Below are 15,056 nucleotides of genomic sequence, written 5' to 3' on the forward strand. Positions count from 1 at the left end.
TTAATATGGAGCGAAGACTCTGGGCAATGGCCTTAACTCTTGCCCTGCTGAAGAATTTTTCCATGAGAAACGGAGGGAGATGGAGCCTTGGAGGGGAGCTCCCTTAATTTTACATCATCAATAAGCTTTCCATGATACCTCACCCTCCCATGGGGGCCTCAGGAAATTCTTGTTCAGGCGTCACTCCAAGAACTCCACTTCTACCAGCAACAGGTGGGGAAACAGAGGGCATCCTACTGATAACACTACCTATTTTATTACAAAAAGTTTGCTACCCCCACCTTAGAGTAAAGGGTGCTCTAGATTCACTATAAAGAGGCTTAAAAATCAAGCCTCAAAAAGGTCAAATTGATTTTTAACTAACTTAACTGCCTGCCAGAACAAAGTCCAATCCTCTTTAAAAAAAAAGAAACAAATAACAAAACAAAAAAAAAACAGCACTCAACAACATCCAATAAAAAATTACCACAAAGAACCAGAAAAATGTAAACCATAATAAGGAAAAATCAGTCAATAAAGGCCAATATAAAAAAGATAAAAGATAATGGAATTAAAAAATAAGGACTTAAAAATACAAATATCTACCTATAGGTGTATAATAAACCACCTCAAAGCTTAGTGCCTTTAAAAAATAGTCATTACTTTCTCTATGAATCGGAATTTGGGCAGGGCTCAGAAGGGAAGGCTCCACAGAGCGTCAGGTGTGGCAACCTCACTGGAGATCTGAAGAACCTGCTTCCAAGATGGCTCATTAATATGGCTGGCAAGTTGATGCTGGTTCTCAGCTGAGGCCATAGGCTTTGGCTCATTTCTTTATGGGCTTCTTCATTTGATGTGGGTTTTCTCACAGCATGGTAGATGGACACCATGGGAGAGAATAACATAAGAGAGAGAACAAGGAAGAAGTTGTATTGCTTTTTATGACCCAACCTCAGAAATAACAGTATCGTACATCCATACTCTTAGGCAAGAAATCTGCCAAGACCCAACCAGTTTCAGGGGGAGACACAATGATGCCATCTCTTGACTAGAGAGTAGCAAAGTTGTAGGTGAGCATGTGCAATAGGTAATAATGTTGTGAGCACTCTGAAAAATCCAGTCTGCCATAAATCTGTTAAAAAAATTAAAAGAAAACATGAAAATGGGAAGAGATAAAAGATATTTTAAAAACCAAATGGAATTTCTGGATATGAAAAAGAAATCTGAAATAAGAAATTTATTGAATGGGATTAATAGCAGCTTAATCATTGCAGAGACAGTGACTATAATGATATAGCTATAGAAACTCTCCAAAGAGAAGCATAAAAAACAGAAAGTTCTCATCCCTCATTAAAATGAATACAATATCAGTGGTCTATGAGACAGTATAAAGCAGATTAATATGTAATGGGAGTCTCATACCTATGATAAAGTTTAATTTATAAATAAGGCACAGTAAGGGATTAACAACAACTAATAATAAAATAGAACAATTATAACTAGTCAATGAGATATAATACCAAAGCCACAAGGAACGTAAATAATAAATTGGAGTTTATAAAAATGAAAAACTTTTGTAAAAAGGCAACCCACAGAATGGGATAACACATTTAAAAGTCATATTTGATAAGAGATTAATATCCAGAATAAAGAATTCCAAAACTCAACAGCAAGAAAACAAAAAAGCAATTCAAAAATGGGTAAAGAACTTGAATAGACATTTCTCCAAAGAAGATGTCAAATGGCCAAAATTGATAGATATAAAAATAGACAGAGCCCTGACTGGTTTCTCAGTGGTTAGAGCATCAGCCTACAGACCAAAGGGTCACAGGTTCAATTCCCGGTCAAGGGCCCATGCCTCAGTTGCAGGTTTGATCTGGCCCTGGTCAGGACACATGCGATGTGTCTCTCTCATGTCGATGTTTCTCCCTCTCTCCCCCTCCTCCCTCCCTTCCACTATCTCTAAAAAATAATTGGGGGTAAAATATTCTTGGGTGAGGATTAAAAAATAAATTAACAATTTAAACAGAATAAACAGACAGAAAAGTATAACAGTGGTGATCAGAGGTTGGGTAAAGGAAAGTATAGGGAGTTATGGCTTCAGTCTGGGATAATAAAAAGTTCTAGACATGGTAACAGTTGTAAAACAATGAGAATGTACTTACTGCCACTGAACTATATGCTTGAAAGTGATAAATGGTATGTGTATTTTACAATAAAAGAAATCATTAAAATTGACCATCTCAACAGACCAAAGAAGAAAAATCATATGGTCATATAATTAGATACAGAAACAGCATCTGAGAAAATCTAATAGTATTCATTAAAAAAAAAGTGTAAATACACTAAGAGTGGAAGGGAACTTCATCAACCTGCTAACCTAAAGGGTTATATTAGTTTCTGGCTAGTAAGGATAAACAATCCTCAGCAGGAAGCTGGAGGTGTCCCCAAAGGCCTCAGAATTGAGGAAGGAGCAAATGATGAATGCATCCTCATCAAGAGAGTTGCAGGTGAATCACCCACAGCACCATTAAGTGACTGGAAGCAGATTCTCTCAACCACAAAAGATGCATAAGATACAGTTAACTTCAGACATGTAGTCACACACAGGGAGCTCCAACGCTAGATCACCAAGAGAGAATTGGCAATTATGGATTTTCCTTCTCCAATTCCATACCAGCAGGCCTAAAGAGTTCAAAAATTAGTTAAGAATATAGGAGAAGCCCTGGCCAGTGTGGCTCAGTTGGTTGAGTGTTGTCCCATGCACTGAAAGGTTGCTGCTTCAATACCCAGTCAGAGCACATACCCAGGTTTCAGATACCATCCCCAGTCGGGATGCAATGGATTGATGTTTCTCTCTCCTCTCTCTCTCTCTCTCTCTCTCTCTCTCTCTCTCTCTCCTTCTCCCTCTCTCTTGCTCTCTCTCTCTCTCTCAAGTTAATAAAAACATATTTTTTAAAAAGAATATGGGAGTAGCTAAATAAGTGAGGTAGGGAAAGAGAAGCAAACCACAGCTTTCTTATTCCATTTACAACAGACTCAACCTTAGGTAGAAAAGAAACCTTACAAGAAACTAAAGCAAGTCTGAAGCTGGGGCTGAATGTTTTCATTTTAAATCTATCTTTTGCTATTTGAAATGAACAGAGTACTGTATATGTTACCCAAAATGTCATACCTGCTCCTTATTGAGTTCTCACCCAGGACAAGGAAAGAACTTGCCCCTAATTTAAAGCAGCAATGGGATCTAAAAGAAAATGCTACTTTGTATTTGTGCACTACACATCCACCTTGACACATCATTAATATAAACTATTTCTAAAATCTCACTCAACTAGCTGAGAAACTACTACAAGAAATAAGAGTTGCTTATTTTCTCTGTAAAGGGGAGAATATCTAAGGAGTTAAATATTTTGTTTTATCTTAACAAAATATAAATTCCAAACTGAACTTCTTTCAAGCTTACATGTAACAGTTTTTTTCAATACAGAAAGTCCTTTCTTTACTGCATAATCTATATCCTATCTAATAATAGACAAACATGGTAATTAACCGTACCTCCAACACACTTCCCATTGGCTAATCATGGTGATATGCAAATTAACTGCCAACCAAGATGGTGGCCGGCAGCTAGGCACTGAAGCGAACAGGAGGCTTGCTTGCTCCAGTGAAGGAGGAAGCCAAGGTTCCCCGCCTGCCGCTGCTGGGCTCTGAGCTTGCAATGTTGCAATTATAGAAGCTAAACAAAACCCCAGAAACCTGCTTTCAGTCAGCCGGGCTTCAGCCAGCAGGACCTCAACATTGTTTCAATTATAGAACAAACGCAGATCCCTGCTTTCAGCAGCCGAGGTCTCAGAGCTGCAGCCGGGCCTCAGAGCTAAAACCGGCTCTCAGCTCCAGTGACAGCCATAGAAGGTAAATAAATCCCAGAATAAAAAAGAAAAAAAGAAAAAAGAGAGAGGTTGGGAGCTTCAGTCGCCCGCCAGCCTGAAAACAGCCCTCAGCCCCTCACCCAGACTGGCCAGGCACCCCAGTGGGGACCCCCACCCTGAAGCAACAAGATGGTGGCTAATTTGCATACTGAAGGCAGCCGGCAGTGGGCAAGGCTGTCCGCGGTCGGGGACCCGGATCCGTGACCTGGCGGGCGGGGGCAGTGCTTGAGGCTGTCCGCAGTCTGGGACCTGGATCCGTGACCTGGCAGGCGGGCCGGCAGCGGGCAAGGCTGTCCACAGTCTGGGACTGGATCTGTGACCCTGCCGGGCGGGGGGCAGTGCTTGAGGCTGTCCGCGGTCCAGACCCGGATCCGTGACCTGGCGGGCGGGGCGGCAGCAGGCAAGGCTGTCTGCGATCCCGGGACCCGGATCTGTGACCCTGCCAGGCGGGGGGCAGCACTTGAGGCTGTCGGCGGTTTGGACCCGTATCCATGACCTGCCAGGCGGGGGGCAGTGCTTGAGGCTGTCTGTGGTCCCAGGACCCAGATCCATGACCCTTCCCAGCGGGGAGGCAGCTCGCAGAGGGGAGGATCGGCTGGGGTTGGGCAGGGCAGGACGCCTGGCTTCTGCCCAGCCCCAGTCACTCTGGGCACGTGAGCAGCACAGAGAGCCTCTGGACAGGGGAGGCAGGCCGGCGGAGGGCGGCCTGTACTCCCCACATGGCGATGGTGACAGCTGTGAGCGCGCCAAGCAGAGCCTGCAGGCTGAGCTGAAGTAGCGCCTGCAGGCCATCAGCGCCCAGGAGTGGCTGTGCAAGATCTGCCTCCTGGCCCAGAAGGTGCAGGATCACAGGGACAGCCACCGTGGTGGCCAGACTGACGTCCTCCTGGCCGCACCATGGGGGTTTGCGGATCTGCAAAGCCAGAGGCCTCCAGTGTGCACATACCCCCCTGGCGTGCGAACATCCCCCAGCACACTGTCACCCTCCCACGCCTGCAACAGTTGCAAACCAAGGCGCGCACAAGTTCCCACCGCACTTCCATAAACCCAGCATGCCTAACACCCCCACAGGATGTGCACACATCCCCTCTGATGCGCTCACATCCTTTGGAGAGTGTCTGGGTGTTCTGGGTGCTGAGGGTGGGCGCCTGTGAGATGACAGTGAGAGGGCAAAGTGGTGATGCCCTGTTCCCACGGAGGCCAGTGCAGCTACGAGATCACCTCTGGGGGGTTAATGCAGGTGCTGAGGCGGGAGCAGATGCAGACAGACACACCTGGTGGGCGCGGGCGGCCCTCTCTGAGGTGCCTTCAGTCAGCGTTCAAGATCAAGAACCCAGAGGCGGAGAGGAATTCCGTCCTCTCAGTGAAACAGTGGGATAGTCGGGGCGACTGTAGAGGAGGAATGTGCACTTTGGGTGCCAGCACCCATGAGTGAAGGCTGCCCTGACTGAGCCTCGCCTGCTTGGGGCCTAGCGCACTCCTGCCGGGCAACGGGTGACAGGACGTGCTTTTCCAAATTAATGAGAGAAAACATTGATTCTCCTGCTGCCCACAAAGGTGGAAAATGAAGTGGGGAGACATGTGGGGAGTGAGCGAGGTTCCCTGTCTGAGGGTTCCAAATCTGCTGTTGGTTTCTTTCACCACTGACTAGAGATATACAGGGTGTCCCCCCAAAATGTATACACACTTTGAATACCTACTAATTCCAATGGTTTTAAGCATAAGAAAGAAACAACAATGGAGCTGTTATCTGTTAAAAGTGTGGGCACAAACAGGCAGTTGGACATTCCCTGAGGGGTCTCAGATTGGAGAGGGCGAAGGCCAGACTGAGGGGTCCCTCCCCCCCCCGCCCCGCACCCCAGTGCACGAATTTCGTGCACCGGGCTACTAGTCTACACTAATAAAAGAGAAACATGGTAATTAGCATAGGACCGCTACCCTTTTCATTGGCTAATCAGTGAGTATATGCAAATTAACTGTCAGCCAAGATGGCGGCAGGCAGCCAGGCAGCTGAGAACAGGATGCTTGGTTGCGCCAGCGATAGAGGAAACCAAGGTTCCCCGCCTGCAGCTGCAGGGCTCTGAGCTCCTGAAGCAACAGCTCCAAAAGATACAATGTTTCAATTATAGAAGCTAAAAGATGGCAGTTAATCTGCATACTCAGGCTCCAAGCGGTAGAGTGAAGCCAAACAGCCCTGAAGCTGCAGAGCAGAGAGGCCTCACTGCCCGGGAATCAGCAGAGCGGTGAGGCCTCCCAGCCGCCTGGATCAGTGGAGCCGAGAGGCCTCCCCGCCCCGGGATCAGCGGAGCCGAGAGACCGATCAGCGGAGCCGAGAGGCCTCCCGGCCGCCTGGATCAGCGGAGCCACGAGGCCTCCCAGCCGCCTGGATCAGCGGAGCCGAGAGGCCTCCCGGCCCGGGGATCAGCGGAGCCGAGAGGCCTCCCGGCCGCCTGGATCAGCAGAGCTGAGAGGACTCCCGGCCCCGTGATCAGCGGAGCCAAGAGGCCTCCCGGCCCGGGATCAGCAGAGCCGAGAGGCCCTCCGTGCCCGTGCCCCGGGATCAGTGGAGCCAAGAGGCCTCAGGGCCCCAGGATCAGCGGAGCCAAGAGGCCTCCCAGCCGCCTGGATCAGCGGAGCCAAGAGGCCCTCCGTGGCCCGGGATCAGTGGAGCCGAGAGGCCTCCTGGCCCGGGGATCAGCGGAGCTGAGAGGCCTCCCAGCCCCAGGATCAGCGGAGCCTGATGGAAGCCCTGTGTATTTATGTACCCTGGGGGTTCAGAGGTCCTGTCCTAGGCAGAGGCCTATGGCGAAATTTTCGACTCTGAGAAGCAGCCTACGGGCTGGAAGGCGGCTCCTCTGACCTCAGTGCTGGAGAAGACCATTAAGCAGAAAACTAAAGAAACCGATTTTACATCATTTCCCAGGTGGAGAAGAGTTGGCATGTAAGCCCCTGACCAGTGCCCAGCCTCTCCTCTGTCAGTCTATCTCACTCTTAGGTACCATGTTCTTTGTTCTGTCTTAACTGCAACTCATTTTTAAACTAGGTTGCTTTTAAAAGAAGACTAAATAAAGTTTCCCTTAAGTTATTTAGGTGGTGCTGGGGCTGCTGGGGCTGCTGGGGGCCTGATAGAAGACACAAACACGCAACGGGGGGCCTTTACCCAGCAGCCCCAAGGCCCGCCACCTTGGTGCTGGGGCTGCTGGGGGTATCAGAGACACAAACCCGCAGGCCCGGCACCCAGCAGACCCAAGGCCTTCCCGGCAGCACTAAGGAGCAGCAAGCCAAGCGGTAGGAAGCAGCAAGCAGGTAGGCAGTAACAAGGGAGGGGTCCCAGACTGCAAGAGAGCACATGCTGGGCTAAGGGACCCTCCACCCATCCCCAGTGCACGAATTTCGTGCACCAGGCCTCTAGTGTATATATAAAAGCCTAAGCAACCAAACGACTGCTCGACCAGTAGCTATGATGCGCACCGACCACCGGGGGCAGATGCTCAACGTAGGAGCTTCCCCCTGGTGGTCAATGCACTCCCACAGTGGGAGCGCCGCTCAGGTGACCAATGGGCGCCACACGCTGGGCTCATGGCTGGTAAGCGCAGCTGTGGCGGCCAGAGCCTCTCCCATGGACACCCCTGGGCACCCCTCCCCCATCCAGACCAGGACTGGGATCTGGACTGGCATCGGGACTCACTGGGCGTGAGCCCACGGCCACTTTTCAGTCATGGGTGTGCTGATATCTCCCTAGGACAGGCCCACAGAGACTACAGTGGAGCGGCAGCGAGCCTACAGAGCTGTGGTGGCAGCAGGCGCAGCAGGGTCAGGATGAGTGGGAGCAGTGCAGTGCCCCGGCTTGGGCTCCTCCCCGGCCACCTGCTGCTTCAGCACTACTACATCCCTTGGGGGATTTAAGACTGCCGGTTTTGGTTGATCCCCACAGGCCAGGCCAATGGACCCCACCAGTGCATAGATAACCTGGCCTCTAGTCCTATATAATAAAAGCCTAGGTGGCGTCACACCTTCACGCAACGCCATCACAAGATGGCTGCGCACATAGCGGAGGCGGGGCCTGGTGGCCACTTTGCGCTGTTGGGCATGGAGGTCCCAAGGCTCTCTGTGATGTGGAGGAGGCCGGTCCCAGCCTCTCCGCTGCCTCGCACGGAGGAGGCGGGTCATGACAGGGGAGGGCAGTTGTGGGCAATCAGGCCAGCAGGGGAGGGCAATTGGGGGCAATGGGGCCTGCAGAGGAGGGCAGCTGGGGGCGATCGGGCCAGCAGGGGAGGACAGTTGGGGGCGATCATGCTGGCAGGGGAGCATTTAGTCATCAATCAGGCTGGCAGGGGAGCGGTTAGGGAGCAATCAGTTTGGCAGGCAGAAGTGGCTAGGGGCAATCAGGCAGGCGAGCGGTTAGGAGCCAGCGGACCTGGATTGTGAGAGGGATGTCCAACTGCCGGTTTAGGCCTGATCCCATAGGGATTCCTATGGGATCAGGCCTAAACCGGCAGTCAGATAAACCGGCAGTCGGACATTCCCCAAGGGGTCCCAGATTGGAGAGGGTGCAGGCTGGGTTGCGGGACACACACCCCCGTGCACTAATTTCATGCACCGGGCCTCTAGTATATTAATAAAAAACATATAGAAAATCAATAGAAGAAAGTAGAACACTGAGCTTACATAATGGAAATATAAAAGTTGGCTCCCTATGAGGTAAAAATTTACCTAATCCTAAATTACGCCACGTGTTTTATATTTAGTCATAATCTTTGACCACCAATTTCTAATATTTCCTTTCATTTGTTTCCATTCAGAGTCAGTATGTAGCTAACTAGTAAGGTCCAATAATATAATCACAATTGTCTTAAGTTATTCAGCTTAGTACCTATTATTTTTTAAATGGCATCAGCTCTTTGATTTTTTTCATTTGCTCTACTTTTTAAAAATAAGGGGAAAATGCAGTAAACTATTCAGTCATTGCACAAATGTTTTTTACAAAGATGTCTAAGTGCTAAAACTGCAATGTGATGATGTAATGGGTCCCAGTGTTCATCTGTTAACTAATATTTTTTAAGAACCTAAAACTTTAAAACTTTATAAAATAAAAAAGTTATGGACAGTCTGCAATTTGGGGAGGAGGGAAAATTAATTAGTATGATTTGGTTTAAACATGTGTTGGTGTGTATATGATTCTATTAAATTTATAAAGTACTTTTTGTTCAAAGTATCCTAATATATATAAAGCCAGGTGCCGTCACGACCGGACGGATGACCAAACAGCAGGCTAGGGAGCTGAGGGAGTGGGAGCTGTGGACCCCGGCCGCCCACGGGAGGGAGCTGTGGGCCCAAATGACCAAAGGATCGGTCCGGCTCTCACAGCGTGGGGGGGGACGGGGGGGGGGCGTCGCAGAGGCTGAGGAGCCTCGTGGGGCGGGGGCTGTGAGCATGGAGCTTCCCAGGGTGGCTGAGGCGGAGGAGCATCGCAGGGCAGGGGCAGTGGACGCGAGGCGGAGGAGCGGGATAGGGGCTGTGAGTATGGAGCTTCGCAGGACGGTGAGGTGAAGGAGCGTTGCAGCAGTGGCTGAGGCCAAGGAGCCTCGCGGGGCGGGGGCTGTTAGCATGGAGCTTCGTGGTGTGGCTGAGGCAGAGGAGCGTCGCAGGGCGGGGGCTGTTAGCCTTGAGCTTCCTAGGGTGGCTGAGGCAGAGGAGCAGGGTGGGGGCGGCAAGCATGGCGCGAGCGTGGCGCGTTGTAGGACGGTGGACACAGAGCAGGGGCTGTGAGTGTGGAGCTTTGCGGGGCTGCTGAGGTGGAAGAGCATCGCAGGGCATGGGCAGTAGTGAGGCTGAGGAGCCTCGCAGGGCGGGGGCTGTGAGTGTGGAGGTTCACAGGGCGGGGGCCACGGAGATGGAGGAGCGACACTGGATGGCGGACATGGCCCTGATTGCAGCTAGGCCTAGGGATCCTAACCAAGCACGATTTAATTGTGCGCTGGGCCTCTAGTTTTAAATAACAATGGCACTTCTGGCAATCAATATTCTCATTCAAGTAGATTCTAGGAAATACTGACCTTTTCATTTATTTATTTTTTATTTATCTAAATTGTTAATCTATCAACCTTTCTCTTTAAAACAAAGAAAGCCAACAGAACTTTTCATTATTTTTCTTAATATTCTTCTGTTCTTCATTATTTCAATAAAGTATTTTTATTATTATTTATCCAATACATTGGTCTGTATAAAACTGTATTTTCGGAGAAAACCCTGCTATCCTATCTAATAAAAGAGAAACATGGTAATTAGCCGTACCTCTGCTACCCTTCCCATTGGCTAATCAGCATATCCTTATGCAAATTAACTGCCAGCCAAGATGGTGGCCGGCAGCCAGGCAGCTGACGCGAACAGGGAGGCTTGCTTGCTCCAGTGACGGAGGAAGCCAGGTTCCCTGCCTGCTGTTGCCGGCCTCTGAGCTTGCAGTTTGAAACATTGTTACAAATATAGAAGCTAAACAAAACCCCAGAAAGCTGCTTTAGTCAGCCAGGCTTCAGCCAGCAGGATCACAACATTGTTTCAAATACAGAAGGTAAACAAAGGCCAGAAACCTGCTTTCAGCAGCGGAGGCCTCATAGCTGGAGCCGAGCTTCAGACCTAAAGCTGGCCCAGAATAAAAAAAAAAGAAAAAAAGGAGCAGTTGGGAGCTTCAGTCACCCGCCAGCCTGAAAACAGCCCTCAGCCCCTCACCCAGACTGGCCAGGCACCCCAGTGGGGACCCCCACCCTGAAGGGGTGTGACCAGATGCAAACAGCCATCATCCCCTCACCCAGGCTGGCCAGGCACCCCAGTGGGGACCCCCAACCCTGATCCAGGACACCCTTCAGGGCAAACCAGCCGGCCCCCACACGTGCACCAGGCCTCTATCCTATATAGTAAAAGGGTAATATGCCTCCTGGCACCAGGATCAGCGGAGCCACGAGGCCTCCCGGCACCAGGATCAGTGTGACAAGGGGCAGCGACCAAACCCCCTGATCGCCCTGCGGCTCTGTGTGTGACAGGGGGCGGGGCCACAACCTCCCTATCTGCCCTGCTCCGTTCGTGACAGGGGAAGGCGCCCCAACCCCCTGATCAGCCCTGCTCTGTGCCTGATAGGGGGGAGCTCCCCAATCCCCTGATCGCCCTGTGGCTCTGTGTGTGACAGGGTGCGGCGCCCCAACCCCCTGATCGGCCCTGCGGCTATGTGTGTGACAAAGTGCGGCGTTCCCCCCCCGCCCCCCCACGGGCCCTGCTCTGTGACGGGGTAGAGCCATAACCTCCCCATCGGCCCTGCCCTGAGTGTGACAGGGTGCGGCGCCCCAACCCCTGATCGGCCCTGCTCTGTGTGTGACAGGGGGCGGTGCCCCAACTCCCCTATTGGCCCTGCTCTGTGAGTGACAGGGGGGAGCTCCTCAACCCCCTGATGGGCCCTGCTCTGTGCGTGACAGGGTACGGAGCCCCAATCCCCCTGATGGGCCCTGTTCTGTGAGTGACAGGGGGCAGCGCCCCAACCCCCTAATCGGCCCTACCCTGAGCGTGACTAGGGGTGGCATCGCAACCTTCCGATCCGCCCCACTCTGTGCATGACAGGGGGCGGCGCCCCAACTCCCCAATCGGCCCTGCTCTGAGCCCGACCAGTGGCTGCACCTAGGGATTGGGCCTGCCCTCTGCCACCCGGGAGCGGGCCTAAGCCAGCAGGTCGTTATCTCCCGAGGGGTCCCAGACTGTGAGAGGGCACAGGCCAGGCTGAGGAACACCCCCCCTCCCCCCAGAGTGCACAAATTTTTGTGCACCGGGCCTCTAGTCTAGATATATAAAAGGCTAATGTGCTAAGTGCCTGACCATCTGACTGGTTGCTATGACACACACTGACCACCAGGAGGCAGACACTCAACGCAGGAGCTGCCGTGATGCGCACTGGCCATTTACAGAGAAACAGCACTGAGGACCTGGTGCCGACAAAGCAACACTCAAGTGGAACACAGGCCCTGCCACCACCCCAGAGTGACAGCCCATCAAATCGCAGCTGACACTGCCGAAACCCCATGGTACAAAATGCGGCCCACAGCCCAGCCCAGCCTGGAAAAGGTGGCTGTAGGCACCGGGTAATGACATCACATAGCAATGCCTAGCTTCCTCTCCCTAGCGACAGGCCATTTAACAATAAATGGCACCGCAGATCTGACACCCACAAAGCAACACTCGGCTCCCTCCAAGTGGGACACAGGCCCCACCACTACCCTGAAGCGACACCCCACCATATAGCAGCCGACGCTGCCAAGACCCCATGGTTCAAAATGTGGCCCACAGCCCAGCCCAGCCCAGAAACAGTCACTGTGGGCAAGAGGTAATGACGTCACATAGCAATGCTCAGCTACCTCTACCTAGCGACTATCCTCCTTGGAGTTTCTTCAACCCAGGAACAGGACTTGCTTTATAGCCAGGTGCAAACATTTTACACATTAACCAAATGTCTGTGAAGCGTTTTCACATGCCTCATCTCATTTGATCCTCACAGAAGTCCTGGAGTAGGTAGATAGGAGACTCGGTAGAATCTTATTTTCTTTTCATTAGCCGGAAAATGGAGATTTAGAAAGTTTAGAAACTTGATGCGACTGAAAAGAAGAAATGGTGGAACTTGAAAATGACTTCAGGTTTTCTCACTGTGCAGAATATAGTCAAACACTGCTACAGTTAAATATTTCACCTTGTTCTCCCTGCGTGATCTACAATAATAATCGCTTCCTGTTGATATTTACTGCTGTGTTGCTGACAATTACCTGAAAGAGAAGTTGGGGTGCTTCACTGGGCTGGAAAGAGTTTAGCTAAATCAGAAAGCAGGTCTAATTAAGCAAGTTTATCTATAGATAGATAGATAGATAGATAGATAAACATGTGTTTCGATCTGTCTTGTTGATTGGGAATTTGGTTTACACTTCTATTACAGAGAAAGGGTGAATGGCGACATTAAAATATTTCTTCTAATTAATTTCCTTTCAATGTGCACAAATTCGTGCACCAGGGCACTAGTTCACATATAATACAATTAAATTAGGATACACATGATACAACTTTTAAGCAACAGCCTTTGATGTCACAAAGAAACAATTTACCCTAGGCTATACTGTATAATAGTTAAAAGTGCAGGCTCTCTGGTCAAAGTATTTATGTTCAAATAGCAATTCTTTCACTTACTTGTTGTGTGACGTTGGGCAAGTTACTTAATTTATACATCTCTGAAACTACAAAATAAGGGTTAAAAATAGCTGTAAAAGTTAAATAAAATGAATGGGTAAGTGGGGAAGACATTTACCAAAGTATCTGGTATGTTAAGTCTTTTAAAAAATATATTAGCTGCTGTTTTTATTCCTGGGTATATATATTTAATACTCTAAGACAGGAGTTGGCACATCATGCTATAATGGAATAACTGAGTAGTTATAACAGAGACCAGATAATCCACAAGGCCTAAAATATTTACTATCTGGCTTTTCCATAAGAAATTGGCTAATCCGTAATGTAGGCAGATAAAAACAAACTAAAAACAGATGGCATACTAGTAAATGGTGCAAGATAACAAAGTTAACGATTTTCATCTAAATCAGTAAATTCAAAGCAACTGACAAACATATATATATGGCCGGTTTCCTTTTCTACAAAATAGCATTTCAAAACTAAAAATGTCCTTAGAGGTTCTAAGTTAAAATATTTTTTTCCAAATGGAAGTCACTCCAGGTGTACTTCCATGCATTTAGTTATTGTATTGGGTCACAAGCAAAGCATATTTTTCTTTTTTATATATATATACTAGAGGCCCGGTGCACAAAAATTTGTGCACTCGGGGGGGAGAGGGGGTCCCTCAGCCCATCCTGTGCCCTCTCGCAGTCTGGGACCCCTCGGGAGATAACGACCTGCTGGCTTAGGCCTGCTCCCGGGTGGCAGAGGGCAGGCCCAATCCCTAGGTGCAGCCCCTGGTCGGGCTCAGAGCAGGGCCGATTGGGGAGTTGGGGCGCCGCCCCCTGTCATGCACAGAGCAGGGCGGATGGGGAGGTTGTGATGCCACCCCTAGTCACGCTCAGGGTAGGGCCGATTGGGGGGTTGGGGCACCGCCCCCTGTCACACTCAAGGCAGGGTCGATAGGGAAGTTGCGGCGCCACCCCCTGCCACGCACAGAGCAGGGCCGATCAGGGGGTTGGGGCGCTGCCCCCTGCCATGCACAGAGCAGGGCCGATCAGGGGGTTGGGGCGCTGCCCCCTGTCACTCACAGAGCAGGGACCATCGGGGCTTGGGGCTCCGTACTCTGTCACACACAGAGCAGGGCCCATCAGGGGTTTGGGGAGCTCCCCCTTGTCATGCACAGAGCAGGGCTGACAGGGGGTTGGGGAGCTGCCCCCTGTCACACACAGATCAGGGCCAATCAGGGGGTTGAGGAGCTCCCCCCTGTAACGCATAGAGTAAGGCCAATAGGGGAGCTGGGGCACCGCCCCCTGTCACATACAGAGCAGGGCCCGTGGGGGGGGGCGCGGGTAGTTGAGGCGCCGCATCCTGTCACACTCAGGGCAGGGCCGATGGGGAGGTATGGCTCTACCCCGTCTCACATAGAGCAGGGCCCGTGGGGGGGGTTGGGGCGCCGCCACTGTCACACACAGAGCTGCAGGGCAATCGGGGTTGGGGCGCCGCCCTCTATCACCCACAGAGCCGCAGGGCTGATCAGGGGGTTGGGGCGCTGCCCCCGTCACACACAGAGCCGCAGCGCAATCAGGGCGTTTGGGCGTTGCCCCTTGTCACGCTGATCCCGGTGCCGGGAGGCCTCGCGGCTCCGCTGATCCCGCCCGGCAGGGTGACAGATCCGGGTCCCAGACCGCAGGCAGCCTTGCCTGCTGCCGCCTGCCTTCAGTATGCAAATTAGCTGCCATCTTGTTGCTTCAGGGTGGGGGTCCCCACTGGGGTGCCTGGCCAGTCTGGGTGAGGGGATGAGGGCCGTTTTCAGGCTGGCGGGCAACTGGAGCTCCAAACCTCTCCTTTTTTTCTTTTTTTTTTTATTCTGGCATTTATTTACCTTCTATGGCTGTCACTGGAGCTGAGAGCCGGCTTTCTCTCTGAGGCTCGGCTGAAAGCAGGTTTCTGGCCTTT

The 15,056-nt window shown here is 50.9% G+C and overlaps 1 protein-coding gene across 2 annotated transcripts in view; it reads right to left on the bottom strand.

Annotated features, from left to right (window-relative positions):
* ANAPC10 (anaphase promoting complex subunit 10) overlaps window positions 1-15,056 on the bottom strand; it is a 59,803-nt gene that overhangs the window by 37,702 nt on the left and 7,045 nt on the right. The gene's annotated exons all lie outside the window — the stretch shown is intronic.

Source organism: Myotis yumanensis, unplaced genomic scaffold, assembly GCF_028538775.1.
Source record: "Myotis yumanensis isolate MYYU_CA2020_CCGP unplaced genomic scaffold, mMyoYum1.0.hap1 SCAF_5, whole genome shotgun sequence".
In the NCBI taxonomy this organism is placed as follows: Eukaryota; Metazoa; Chordata; class Mammalia; order Chiroptera; family Vespertilionidae; genus Myotis; species Myotis yumanensis.